A 14950-nucleotide genomic window follows, 5' to 3' on the forward strand; every position below is an offset into this window, starting at 1 on the left:
AAAAAGATAGATGCTTTTCCGTGTTCCTTAGTTGTAAAGGGCTCTCATCCAGCAGAGCATTGTGGCTGGGAGCACTTGTGGCCTCCAGTGCCCTCAGAGGGGCAGAGAGGGCACTGCTGGCCCCTGTGCCAGGCACTGCCATGCCACACTGGCCCTGGTGCTGGAGCACAGTGAGGGGAGCTGCTGCCAGATGGCAAGGGATGAGGGAGCCCTAGGCTGGGAGAAATAGCCCGTTCTCCGGCAGCTTCCTTCTCTCCTGCCACCCTCCAGATCAACAAGACAGGCAGCCCAGACTCAGGTTTCTTCTGGACTCCTTGCTGAGATGGAAAAGTTGGTCTGTGGTGTCTTGGCATTTCAAAATGTTCCTTTTCACTTTAAAGGATTAAGTATAAGGGGGAACTGATATGGCCAGCTATAGAATACCCATAGGGAAAGCACCTAAGTCTGAAATGCAGAATGAGTGGGCATGGGCTGCCATTAGGATTTCAGAGTCAGATCACACCTCAAGGGCAGTGATGTGGTTGTATGAAACTGTTAAACTGCCTTTTCTTCAAAGCTGTGCTGTATGAGATTTTGATGTTTGACATCATGAGTGTTATTTTTATTCAACAGGAGATTGTTTGGCTCAGTGTGATAATGGCTGCAAGGCTTACTGCTGTGATGGGACTGCTCCCTACTGCTGTTCATATTATGCCTACATTGGGAATGTCTTTTCGTGAGTATATTTGCACTTAGAAAAAAAGGTGTGCTGTGTTCATGAAGTCAGTGTAAATTTGCTGTGGCAAAAGTATGTTTTGGCAATAAACTGAGGCTGTGTTTGGGTTTGTTGTTTTCAGTTTGGTTTGGTTTTTTTCCTTGCTGGTTACAATCTTTGGTATTACTTTGAGGTCTCATGTTACATGAATTTTTGAAACATACCAGAAAGCTTGCTAAAATTATGGGTTCTGTCCTTAGTTTGTGTATAATACATATAATATTAATATATTATATTTATATATAGATATATAAGATATTATATTTATATAATATATAATAATATATTATATTTATATTAATATAAATAATATAATTTCTGAAGCTAAGCTTTAGAGATAGTGAGAACTTTGTTTCAAGCTTGAGCTGAAGAGATCTGTCAATAGAAATCTTGTATGTTTTGTTGAAGTGGTTTCTCACACTGAGTTGATAGTGATTGAGTAGTAATTCAAATTACTTGGATTTGAAATTTATATTGCTTTGAGTACTTTTTCTTCATTTTCACTTTTATTCACTTGTTTGTTTTTGTTAAATAATGTTTTGGCTGTTGGTGGAATTCACTGAACAGATTCTAGGTGAGAATAATCTGACCCTTTAACAATGTTGTATGAATTGCATGTTTCACAGTGCTTTAAAAAACACGGCAGATGAAATAAAGTGGTTACAAATATTTTGTATCTAGAGAAAAATACAGAAATAAACTGTTGATTAAAAAACAGGCTCTAGTGCAGCTGTTTGTCTTTGCATTGGTGAGGAAGAAGAGAAGCTTGCCTGCTAACGGACCTGACTCTGGCCTTTACTAGTCACATGTGAAAAACGCCTATCATTTGTTTTTAAAATTTTAAAAAATTAATAAAATGGTTATAAAAATGGTAATACAATTAGAGTAATAATAATTTGGACAATTTTAATTAGGACAATATGAGACAATAGAAACAAAGAGTTACAGATGTCCGGGTTCCTTTTCTGGGCAGCACGAGTTAACAGAGGATTAACCCTTAAAAACAACAGCCTGTTGCATATTCATACACCTCATACATGATGCATAAATTCCATTCAAATACAGGATTCTGTCTGGTCAGTGTCAGCTTCTTCTTCATAAGCTTAACCCCAAGTGAGGCAGGAAGAAGTTTTTTTCTTCTGATAATGGGGCAATAAATTCTCTTTCTCTGAAAGATTTAGGTGTCTTGTGGCTGCTATCTTGCTGTGAGTCCTTCCTTTAGAAAAAAAGTATCCTACATAGCATAGTTTCTATTTTAACATTATGTTATAACTTAAAACTATATTTAACCCACTACTTAAGAGAATTAATACAGCATTACTTTCTAACACAAGACATATAATATTTGTTTTAATATTTGTGAAAAGCCAATCATAACATAGGCATTTTTCACATCACATCTCACGAGTCGTACATTCATGTGCAAGGGCAAACCTAAATGAAACATAAAATGTGGTTCTTCATGATAGGGCATCTTATTTTCTGTTGCATCACTTACACTAGAAACTTCCTTAGCCTTTAGCATGCAGTCTGTGACTTATTTTTGGTTTGTGAGAAATGGCTACTCACTTTTAATGATTTTAGAAAAGTTTATTAAACCTTATCCAAAAATACAACAGAAGACTGAATAGAGAAAATATTACAGCACCAGGAGCAAGGGATTTTCCCACCATGTGCTCACCCACACAATGGATGCTTTGCCTTTTAACCCTTTAACCCCTCCCAAAGTTCTGTCCATTGACTCCTTCTTTGCTGTCCAGTGGTGGAGATCTCTTCCTCAGACCCTGATTGGAGGTCAGATATCACCATGGTGACAAGCCAGCCCTCCCAGATGTCCCAACCCGGCTGTCCCTTGATAACCACGCTAGGGGCTAAAACATAACTATAAATCTATAAAACTTTTCTTAACCTATATACATGATATTTGTCTGCTAATTGTGAGAGTCAATCATTGCATTACTCATCTATCACAGGTTTATATCCTTGACTAAAACCAGAGAGGATAAAAATGACATGGCATATGGACTGCCTGGTACTTGGGGAAGACTGAGTGGGAAGGTGGCAGTTTATATTTTTTTAGAATGACTCCTCTGATGCAAGTTTTTTTTCAGCCATGGTACCTGGGGAACATTCCAGTGTTCCCATCAGTATATTTTATAGCACTTTGAAGGAGTAGGCAGAGTGATGCTATTTTAATACAGAATTGATCCACAGTTTTTGAAACAGATCACATGCTTCCTGGACTTAAGTAAGTAAAATTATGGTAGAACACCAGAATTCTTCATTCATCTGGAAATGACAAAGCATGTATTTAAGATGGATGTTATAGAATGACAAGTGATTTTTTTTTTCCTGATTACCGAGTGAATGTTTGCTTTGATTTATTTTTCTGTTTTTTCATTTCAAAATTGTTTTTTCCATTTACAAGCATCAAAGGAGTTTCTCATTCTGGTTCCAGACCACATGTGGTTGGGAATGATGGACACAAGAGCATAGGACAGCACATTATAAGAAGGAGGACTCCTGTAGAACAAGTGGATTCAATCTCTCACTTTCATGAGTGCATAGCTAGCATTTGTCTAGCCTGATGTCAGAGCTGTGCTTTGTGAAGGCCTTAACCGGGGGGTTCTTTAGAGTGACTGCTGAAATGCTGAAACCATGCCTTCAGCACCAAGTTGGCACCTTGTCTTTGGTGTGTTTCTTCAACAAATATAAATAGGTATTGAATTAGAGCTGAGTGTGAGTGGCTCTGACACATTTGGAAGGGTTTGTGTATATCTGGGTGGATTTGAATACTAGAGGAGGCTCTTGCAAGTGCTGTTTACCACAACACATCTTGAAGAAGACATTTGATAATTCTGATTTTTTATGGCTAAACACTCCAATGCATAGACTTGAAGATCAGTCAGCAGTTGTTGTATTCCTTTGACCCAATATTGTGCATGATGAAGTCACAGATTTATTTTTTTTCCTAAAAGCAGGTCAGGACATGTCTTCTTCAAGCATGTAATCTCATTTTGAAAACTTTCTCCTTTCCTCCCCTCCTCCCTCAGGCTTTGTCCCAGGCTCAGTTTCCCTCCTCCATCCCCAGCTCCTCTTCTTCCCCACTCAGAGTGGCACAGGGAGTGGGGAATGTGGCAATGGTCAGCCCATCACAGCCCATCTGCACTGCTCCTCATGCTTCTCCTTCGTTCAGCCTGTGCTGGGTTGCAGCCTGGTTATCTGCTTGGTACAGTGCTGTAGGAGTTGGAGAAATTGTCTTCTCTGATTTACCACAGTTTTACATGGACAAAGTACAGTTAGGGTCATTTGAATGCTCTGGAGAGGAGAAATTATTTTGAAACTCTCTAAAGGAGATCCTTGTCTGGCAAATATCTGGGTTAATAATTGTCAGCTTTCATAGACTTACATTCTCTCAAGCCAGCTGAGGATCCAAAACAACTTTTTTTCCTCTGAGAAGAAAGAAGAAGCTGTTTTCTTATTGTGAATATTGTCTCACGTGTGTGGTGTTGATTAATTAAAGAGGTGAAGCTTTTTAGCAATCTGGGAGAGAGATCATCTCTTTCTGTGCCCGTGTCCACTGAGGCTGAGCACGAGCCCAGTGCAGAATGCCAGTCAAAAGGCAATCCAAAATGCAGCCTTGGTGTTCCTCTGTGGAAATCCAGCACAGCTATAAGGCTAGGAAAAGCAGATTTTGTGATCATGACTTCTGTGTTGGATATGAATTTAAACTCAGACTTAACTGCTTGCCAGTAGTCTGAGCTGTCACAGTTCGAGCAGGATTTACATTTTGATTTTGTTGAATTTGATTCTGTGAGGAATTAAATACGCTAAATGAAACAGCTCTCTGTGCAATTAATAAATGAGGAAAAAGCAAAACTAAAACATGGTTGTTTCCTTTGACAATTAAATAGGAACAAAGGACCTCTGTGCTTTAAATCTATGAGCTTTCTGCTAAGATGCTCATTACTAATGAAAAACTTTTCCTCTGAAATCTCCTGAACCTTGTTTTTGAAGGGAGAAAAATAGGAAAAAGAACTTCATTAAATTGCTCTTTTGAAATGGAAGGATTTCATTTATCTGTTTCTCTGCATCTCAGAAGTTGTTGTTTACAACAGGGTTTTTCTTCAGACCACATATAATCTGGTAATAAGTCTAGCATAACCTTCACTTTCTAAACAGATGTTTGTTGTTTGAAATTTAGGGCTTAGAAAACATGAAGGCATGTATGTTACTTTATCCAAATCAGTTTTCTGATCAGAAAAAGAGAAACAGTAAATCTCTTTCTTTTTAATCATCTATGTGATAAAGGAGGGTAGAAATAGAATGTGAAAAAAAGGATTATTAAATAACTCCTAAGCAAAACTCAACCATGGAAACATTACAACAATTAAGTAGCTGGAAGATCACATACTTCCTTACTCATAAGCTGGCAAGTCATAAGAAATGTGCAAGACCCTTTTTATGACAGGAAATACATCCATTGAATTATTCCATTACTCCATCTACACCAGTCATTGTATTCTCTTTCTCTATGGGTTTTGTATCGACTTTACCTTCTATTCAGTGCTGTAGATGAGAGGGTGCCTTTGGAAACAAGTAAAAATGCCTTTCCATGACTGATAAATCATGGGGGTTTTTTTGTTCAGACAGACAAATGTAGCTGAAGTATGTAATAGAAAAACTGCAAAAAAAGCCACTCAGAGTGTAGGCTGTCCATTCAATCCAGTTGTCCAAGAAGTTTAAAAATCGAACTGTGTGATGAAACACCTTCATAGTTTTCCCTGTTTTCTCTAGTTTATTCATTATACACAGCAATGTTTTGATTTCCTCCATTCTTCTCCATCCTTTTGAAGTCTTTTTTTTTTTTTTTTAGTGTTCCTGGTGGTACTTTGCTCTTGTGGAACGGTTATTATTCCTCATATATGTGAGTGACTTATTTGCTAATTAATACAGCTGACACATTATTCAGCTGATGTTCTAATTCTCCATCAATCCTTTTTCAGTCTGTGCCTGGATGTGTCTTTGTCATGTGGCCAAAATATAGTGGCTTTCCATAATGTGATCTCATTCTGTGGTGGGAATATATGTGTGCCAGGTGATGAAAACATTGCATTCTGCATGCTCTTGTGCCAGCTGTCTGGAACTGACTCCTATCACCCCCACATTGCTGTCCTATCCTAAACTGGGCCTGTCCCAAACTTCCAGTCCATTTGGAATGTTCAGTATCATCCTAGTGTGACTTCATGATGCTCACATGCCCATTTGTCTGCCCAGAAATAAATTTTGCACTTTTGTCTGTTTAGCCCCAAAATAAGTTCTGCATGGTTCCGAGAGCCAAGGGAGGGAGAGAAGAAGCACAGTTTGTTATCAGAAGCTGCACTTGCTCCCCTTGCATCCTTCTCCTGGACTGTGATGTCTGCAGCACAGCCAGTGAGAGAGAGCTCTCCTTTGCTTTTAGTTAGTTTTAGCTGAGGCAGAGAAGTTCCCTGCACTGTGGTTTTTCTTTTCCTTGGAACTGTTTAAACCTGCTCTGCACTGAACACCCATGTAAGAGACAGTTCAAAATTTCCCTAATTTGCCTCACGACCGTAATTAAGGACAGAGATTGAAGCCACCTCCCAAGGACTGAGGCTGAGACCCTTAAAATTGTAACGCAGGACACTGGCCTGGCTGAAGCAGGATGTTTGCCAAGTGTTACCTGCTGGTGTGTTCACTGGACTAAGAATGGTTTCCCATAGAAATCAGTCCTGAAACAATGGATCCTGCTCACTGCTGGGACTGGTTTGTCCTGTTTCAGAACTGGACTGTTTGTACTTGTTCTCAATGGACTTATTCTCCACTGTCCTGTACCTGTTCCCCTCCCCTGGAGCACTATAACAGACCCCCAAGTTAACCAAAGACTTTCAGATTCTCCCCGATGTGACAGGCTGGATCTATTGGCCGGACCATGAGGATTTTGTTTCTCCGTTGGTAGCTACATCCCCCGCTCTTTCTCTCTCTCTCTCTATGCTTTATCTCCTTTCTAATCCTTCTATCACATTTGCTGTGGGCACTCAATAAAAGGTGCATTTGTTTTGATTAATGCTGAAATCCCCTCTGTGTTGTTTTTGCACTCTGAGATCAGTTAATAAACCATCACAACTCCTGCTTGTACAAGCAGATGGTGACATTACAACCCAGCAGAGCACTGTCAGCTCACGGGCCTGGCCTTGGCATTTCCAGCACCAGAGGGACTGATAAGAGACTGAGTGAGCTGAGCTACAGCCCACAGAAGGAGTGAGTCATCTCCTTTCTGAGTTTGTCATCTGTCATGGTTTAGGCCTAGCACAGAACCACTGCCCCCAATGAGAATACCCTCTCCCGTGTGTCTGCTGTGAGATGTGACCAGGAATAAGCAAAGCAGGCTCCAGCTTAGAAATAAAGAAAATAAAGAAAACTTTATTACCTAAACTACAAGAAAATAGGAAAAAAACTATAAGGGAAAAAAATTGAAAACCTTACAAAGAGCACTTTCCTCCTCCCCACCACCAAAATTTCCCAATCCGATACATTCCCCCAAATCACCAACTGCCCAGCCTGGCACCACCCTTTAGAATACTCAAACTTCAGTCCATGAAGAGGAGGAGTCCTTCTTGCACCATAGGCTTCCCCTGGAAACACGCTGAAACCTCGTGTGCTTCCATGTCACTCAGCACCGCCCGGAAAGTCCTTTTGCTGCTTGTGACATCTTCCTTCCATGCCCAGTGCTCTCACCACTGTGCATGGACCAGAGCTGCTTCTAGGGCTGTCTTTTAAGGATGCCTTGTCTCACTCCAAAAAAGGCACAGTCTCTGCTTTGGGACATCTGTCCCCCCAATTTTTCTCACCCCCTGGGGCCGAGGGGTCCCCACACTGAACCCTCCTGGTTCTGAGGCACTGCCTCCCCCTAAGTGCAGTCTGTGTGTCACAGGAATAACACTGGTTCAGTCTATGGCCACACAAGAAAAGTCCAGCCAAAAGGCCACTCCCATCATCTCTCTCCCCACTCAGCCAGTCTTCTCCACTTCCCTCGGGCCAGGTCCTTGCTATCTCATCTCTTATCTCTCTTCTTATTCAGCTCCGAGGAGGATCAGAATTTTTGCGAGGTCCCAATCATGAAAGAAAGGGGTTAAAAATTTCAGTCTCTGCCTGTCCCAGAGCTCCAGAACTCCCACACTCGCTGCTGCTCCGGCCGGGCACCTCCTCGCCGCACTCCCCCCTTCTCCTCCTGGGCCAGCTCTTATCACATTCCGTCCTCGCTGGCTCTCCCTCCCTCTCTCTCCTGGGGCGGGAATGGCTGCCCGATGTCTCCTGGGGCTCCTCCACCCTTCCATCCGCAAGGGCCTTCTCACCCCCATCTCTGTCCAGGCCCAGGCCTACCACATGGCTGCCTCTCCCCCGCCCAGCAGCAGCTGCTGGACGGGGGAGGGCAATCCGACCTCTTTCCCTCGAAGTCCCAAGAAAGCCTCCCAGGCCCGAAGCTCTGCTTTTAACCCCTGTGTGTTCTCAGAGGTGTGTCCAAACCCCACTGGCCACACCAGGTGCCAATATCAAAATCCGAGCACCCATTGGTTTGACCACAGCCTCACAGAATTCCCACTTCTTCCTGGTCAAACCACCACATCATCTCTTTTGGAGCAGCAAGAGGTTTTACTGTTTAATGTTCATTTTTTATGCTGGTGAATGCTTTGCCTGTTAAATAAACACTTTTTTCCATTTTTCTCCAAGAAAATCTTTTTCCCAAACCAGCTGGGAGAGGGACCACTTGAATTTGCTTTTTAGAAGAAACCCTTTTAGAGGTTTTCCCCCAAATTTGCCCTAAACCAGGACAACTATTCATATAAAGGATGAGAAACAGTGAGGCTATTGCTTGGAAATTGAGACACAATCAAGAGGTGTGTTGCTATAGAGTGTGACAGAGCACATGCACCAAGACTCAAACCAGAAGGCTGAATAGGGCTATTTATTAAAGCAACATGTTGCCTTTGTAGTTTTACAGGATATTTACATTTGCTTAACAAACACATACACTGCCCATTGGTCATGAAAAAGAAACAAAACCCTCAATAGGTAAAAAGGAGCCATGTCACTCTGTGAGCCAACTAAAGTCCATGTCTTTTAATTTTCTCTCTTCACATTGTCATGGTGATAGATTTGGTACCTTGAGAGAGATACAGGACATTCCTTATCTTCAGAAAGCCTTTGCTGGCTCACAAGAACAGCACAAAAATGTCTTTCCTACAGAGGTGGGGCACCACTGCTCATAAAACTCTGATTGCTATAGAGATGTCAGTGAGCCTCATTAGCTTGACATCAGGATTAGACGTGATTGTGTCATCTCCCTAAAATCCTGTTAATTCTTGCCTCTCTCCCCAGCTCCTTCTATTTCAGCTTATGTAACATACTAGACTCAAGGTGTTCTGCTGCTTCTGCCAGGTCCAACATACTATCACCAATTTTTCCTTTCCTGCTTTTCTTGTTCCCCTTAAGTGCTTGTCTCAGTTTGGAGACAAGTTTAAGAGAAAATCACTTTAGAATGAGTGTTTCCTCTTATATTGGTTTTGCACAGCCTGGTTTTTGGTAGTGGAATGGCCACAGAGGTGAGACTTCTGTGAGAAGATGTTGAACACTTCTGCCATGTCCAGCAGAGGCAATCCATGATGGCTCTGAAGATGTCAGAGTTTTGCCACTGGCCAAAACTGGGCCAGTTAGAGAGGTTGGTAATGCCTCTGTGATAACATATATAAGAAGAAAATCAAAACAAAGTTATAGTTGATAGTTCCCTCTGGCCGTGGACCAAAGCAGACCGAACGGTTCAGGGAGAAAAAAACAAAACCAAAGAATGGAACGATTGCTGCCATGGTCTCCAAGGCCAGGGAAAGGGAGAAACCCCCAACTTCTTGCCTAAGTTAACAAAACCCCAAACTAGCTAAGCAGCAAAGTAACCACCACTCTCACTGCATCACAGAGGCCTGGGGAGTGAGGCTTTGAAAAAGCCTGCATAAGAGCCCCAAAGCTCCCTTCTTCCCCTGGACCAACCTTAAAGCTACAGCAACCATAGAACAGGTGATAAGGGGATAGAAAAGCATGCCAAGGCAGTGCTGGAGACCCCATGCCACATTTAAACACGTTCTACTCTTAGTGATGAAGTGTTTTGTTGAATCAGGATGTTTGCATTCAGCTTGGCTTTTGAGGGTGACTAACTTTGAAGTCTGAGAAGCACAGGAGAAATCTTCACCGCAGAGAGGCTCAATTAATTCTTTCTTATATTAGCCTCTTTGGTTATTCAATGTACTTGAAGAACCTTAGATGAGAACTCTTAGATTCCCCTTTTTTACTTTCTTTGCCTTATTGTACCATTTGCCTTTTTGTTTCACATCACTCTATTCTTTCATTTACCACTTGCCTTCCCCAAAGTGGGAAAGTGTAATTCTACTTCGTACCTCAGAAAATTTACAGTACCGTCCAATTAATCTGGCTGAGTTGGCAGTTCAGACTGCCTGATCTGTGCCACGCTTCTGGTAACACCAAGGATGCACTCCTATGCCATGAGACCATTCTAAGGGTACTGTCTCATATCCATTGGTCCTGATGGGATAAAAATATCTGTACTGGAGTAAATATTTGCTTAAGAGTGTTCGTGTGTTTTCTGTGGGACTAGTTGATTAATGCAGTTGCTTTGAAAAAAAAAAAAATTAGAGAAGTTTGGAATGGAGGCTGTTAATCCCTCTCTCAATCTGTGAGCCCAGCTGCAACACGTGAGGCACAGTTCCCCAGATGTGGTGTGTCTGGAAACATTTATTAAAAGTGTACATATCTTTTATAATATTTTTACTATCAGGCTAGAATAGCATGAGTCTGGATAGCCAATAGTATAAATATTCTGATGACTGTAACCAATAATATACATGGTTGATTCCCTAAAGAGCAACATCAGCTTTGTTTCTCTAAGACAAGCACGTGTATAACAATTTCTTCTGCAAAACTACCATGCTTCTGCTACTTGTTACACACCTTACATCTCTCCTGCCTTGACTGCATAGTCCTTTCTTTTCTCTACTAGAAGCTCTTTGTTTCCTTTCCCCACACCCAGAGCTTTGGTGACTTAGCACTGACTCAGAGAGTCCTTTTGATGTCTGTGTATTTTTTTTCATACCTACTGCAGCTTAGCTCTGAATGCAGGGCTTTTGCTTGCCTTGCACTGCTAGGTCAGTGCAACCAGGCTCCCACCATCACAGGCAGCCCATAAGTGTGCCAAGCTCAATGTTCACAGTTCTCAGTAGCTGACACCTGCTGCATCTGCTGGAAAGCTCTTCCAGAGCCATATTTTTGTGATCATAAAGAATCTTTTCTTTCACAAGCTTTTTCTACATGTCTGCTAATTCTTGTGATATTTTTTAAATTGACCCATCATTTTGATATGAAATTGTGAAACAACTTTTTTCATCTCTTCTCTAAGTGATGGATTGTGGACTGGGTTTGTTTTGGGGAGCTGTCATATGGCAGAGTAGACATCCATTGTGTGTATCACATGTGATTCTTGGGGTGTCCTGTGCAGAGCCAGGAGTTGGACTTGATGATCCTGATGGATCCCTTCCAACTCATCACATTCACTGTATTAGTTAACTGTGTACATTTAAGTATATTTATTGATTCAAAAGTATAACTCTCGTTTAGTCAGTGGACTATGTGGTTTGCAATATATAGAAGAAAAATAATTGCCTGTTTTCTTGGGTAAAAATTTCTTTGTGTTACTTGACTGTGCTGTTGACCAACCTGTCTGCTCTTTCCAACAGTTGTACATTTTTCTGAAGTGACTGTAATGGACTGTGATCCTTGGGGGAAAATTTTGACATCTTGAGCAAATATCGTAATGAAAACCGTATTAATATGTTGTTTAGTGGTTGTGGGTGCTTTTGATGTTTTGAATATCTTGCAAGCCATGTAATGGCATTCAGTCACCTCCTTCATTGTGTTGCAAAATTGAGGAAGTGAAGGGAGACGACCATCCGATTGATGAGCATCGAACTCCAATTTATTGATCCAGCTTACACACTTTTATAGTAGTGTTAATCAAGCTCATACATATTGCAAAACCTGAGCTCATCATTGCCTACAGATTACACACCAACCCCTCCTCTGTTGTCAATATCTGTGGTTTCTTGTTGAGGCTAATACTTGTTTTTCTCATCCTGCTGTTGACTTGTTATTGAACACCCTTTCAAGGACTCCATGTTTTTCACCATATTTTTCTCATCACTCAATCAAGGACACGGTATTTACTGTTTAAGAGAAAAGCCTGAGAACTTGCTGCTTACAGCTGCCTTTTACTTTTTAACCAGCTGTATGTGATCATGGCATTTCCTATAAGCCATGTCTGAACAGAACTCAGCAACACAAAATGGTGTCAAGTTTAGATTAGTAACAGGTTGTGACATAACAGCAGGATTTACCTCAAGGGAAACTTCACATAATGTTGTGTTTATAGATCATTCGGTCAAAATAGCTCAGATTGTCACTCCATCTGATTTTGCTACCAGAGATATTTTCATGGATAGGATCCAGGAAATAGGATAGGCAGGTCTTCTGGCTTGTGGATCCTATTGTTTCTTCCCATGAAAAACACCAGCTCTGGTAAAGTGCGTGGACTTACTACAGCACACGGGATGGCAAAGGGCAGATGAAGGTTGGTTGCACTTTGGTGTTCCTGGTTGTGTTTAACTACTCTCAGATATGATAAGAGCCTTCTGCCAAGCTTCCTTGTGCTTCAACGAGGAGGGAGCAAAGTGTTTCTTTTTTGCTTTATCTCATCAGCATAAAAAGCAAGGTAACATGTCACCAAAACTGTGAGGAAGGAGCCAGGGTGCAGGGGGTGTCTCTTCTGCACAGCTCTGCAGGAATAAGAAATGTCCCATCTCCTGGGAAAGGGGAGGAAGGGACTGCATCCTCTGTTTGCGTTACCCCACTGCATGGGGTTTCTCTGTCCCCCACCTGGGCCACGCAGGTAGCTGAGCCAGGATTCCATGGATTTGCAAGGGAAGTTTTTGCTGACTCATCAGTAACTGGCTCTTCTCCAGGCCCCAGTAATTGCTGAGGTGGAGGAGGTCAAGCCTAGCTCAACATTACTTAATGTGTGTGTGCATGTCTGTACCATATGGTGACTTCTGCATCCTCAGCATAGCTGCATCCAGATAAAGCAACTTCCATCATTTTATGGAACCTGCAGGAGCCACAGCATGTTTCTCTAACTATAGTTTAATTTTCAGTTTTTTTAGTTTTCTGACTCATAGTCCTCTTCTACAGAAGCATAAAATGATTCATATATCCAAAGCACTTAACACCTTTTCCATTTGTAAATGGCATTTCATGCAAGTTTAATGAGGATATTCCAAACCACTAAAAACCATAATTTGCTTATGCTTCGTAATAAGGTTTGAATCCTGCAAAGACTTATGCTAATACTCTCAAGTTCATTGTAGGTTTTTGCAAATGGTGATTTAGAATCAGAATGTCCTCTGGCTTAGTCTCAGTGGGTTTTTGTGCCCCTTATGAGCTCTGACACAGCACCTGGGAAGAGAGAATGGGGAAAAAAAATAGAATTGGTGCTGTAAATCTGACAGAAAGAAAAAAATGAAGGAGAGGCTCTTTTATTGCTTTCACAGGGGTAAGATTTGAGTATTAAAGTACATTAGAAAAAGATGAAAACCATTTTTTCATTTAATCTGCTTTAGAATTTCTAAAATTAAACTCTCAGTGTCTCATTATTTTCATATGAAGATATGAGGGAAAAATCCCTTTGCTGGGTAATTCAAAGCTCAGATAGATTTATTTAGACTCAAAATGTACGTTTCTAGCTAGCACTGCAGATTTAAAAAGCTACTGCGTTGTTGCTCAAGCAATGCACATATTTTATGATTTTAACATGGAATAAAATAATTTATGATGTTAGGTTTTTAATGTCCTAATTCACACTTTTTCTGCCAGATCATCCTAGAACCACTCCAGATTATTCAATGTCAAAAAGCCCCTAAATAATTTTCATTTGTCCAACACATAGAATTCTAAAAGCAGTAAAATCTTCTAATCTGAGCTGAAATTTAATAAGTGTATTTATTTAATGTATTTTTGAGAAGAAGTTAATATTCTCAGAGTCAGATTTATGAAACGGTCAAAAGGCATTTTTTCTGGTTCTTAAGGTAGTGTTATTTGTTTGTATTCAGATATTTTATTACTATGTTTTATTCAATGTTATTTTCACCTTGTTGTGAAAAGGATTTTTGGTTACAATTTTCCTCTCCTTTGTTACATTAAAGGGCAAAATTCTCTCCTCTGTCTTCCCTCATTCTGCAATAACTTTAAAAAAAAAGAAGAAAATTCAATAAGCTTCTGCTTCAGGAGTGATTTATCACTCATTAAAATGTCAATAAAAGAGTCCAACTGAAATAACGCTAAGAGTTGGGAAAAGACCATGAATTCCAGTTCCTGCAAAGCTCAATGTGTGTTTAGCTTTGTAGAGTTGGAAATGGCTTGGCTCCTTGAAATCAAAGCTGTTTTCCAGTTGCAGGTGTTGCCACCAGGGCACTGGAAACAGCCCTGACACTACTTCAGCAGGTGGGTCCCTTTGTTCCCTCCCTCACCATGCTGGTCTCCACACAACATTCCATTAAAATGAACAGGAACATTGCTGGGCTTTGCAGAAGGTGCAAGATGAGCTAAAGCCTCGAGTTTGGTTGTGCTCCTTGAATGCTTTTCCAGTGATGTGGGCAGTGCAGGAGCCTCTCAGAGGCTATGATATAGGTGTATATAGAATAATAATGTGGTGGTGTTCGCAGGGATCCCAGGATGAGGGAAGAGATGAGAATCTTGACTCCATGTTTCAGAAGGCTGATTTATTATTTTATGATATTTATTATATTACAAGAAAATTATGTACTAAAACTACACTAAAAATATAGAAGAAGAGATTTCATCAGAAAGCTAGCAAAGAAAAGGAATGGAAAGGAATGATAAAATCTTGTGACTGCTCACAGCCTTGACACAGGTGGCTGTCACTGGTCATCAAGTAAAAACAATTCACATGCTGGGTAAACAGTTCTCCAAATCACATTCCAAAGCAGCAAAACATGGAGAAGCTGAAGCTTCTCAGCTTCTCAGGAGAAAAGATCCTAATGAAAG

The 14950-nt window shown here is 40.9% G+C and overlaps 1 protein-coding gene across 1 annotated transcript in view; it reads left to right on the top strand.

Moving 5' to 3' along the window:
• The first annotated feature begins 615 nt into the window (after nucleotides 1–615).
• Nucleotides 616–14950, top strand: part of CYYR1 (cysteine and tyrosine rich 1) — a 29619-nt gene continuing 15284 nt past the window's right edge. Inside the window, exon 1 of the mRNA XM_064703300.1 lies at nucleotides 616–715. The gene's annotated coding sequence lies outside the window, so the exon portion shown is untranslated. The remainder of the gene's footprint in view (nucleotides 716–14950) is intronic.

Source organism: Zonotrichia leucophrys, chromosome 1 (genome assembly GCF_028769735.1).
Source record: "Zonotrichia leucophrys gambelii isolate GWCS_2022_RI chromosome 1, RI_Zleu_2.0, whole genome shotgun sequence".
NCBI classification, from domain to species: Eukaryota; Metazoa; Chordata; class Aves; order Passeriformes; family Passerellidae; genus Zonotrichia; species Zonotrichia leucophrys.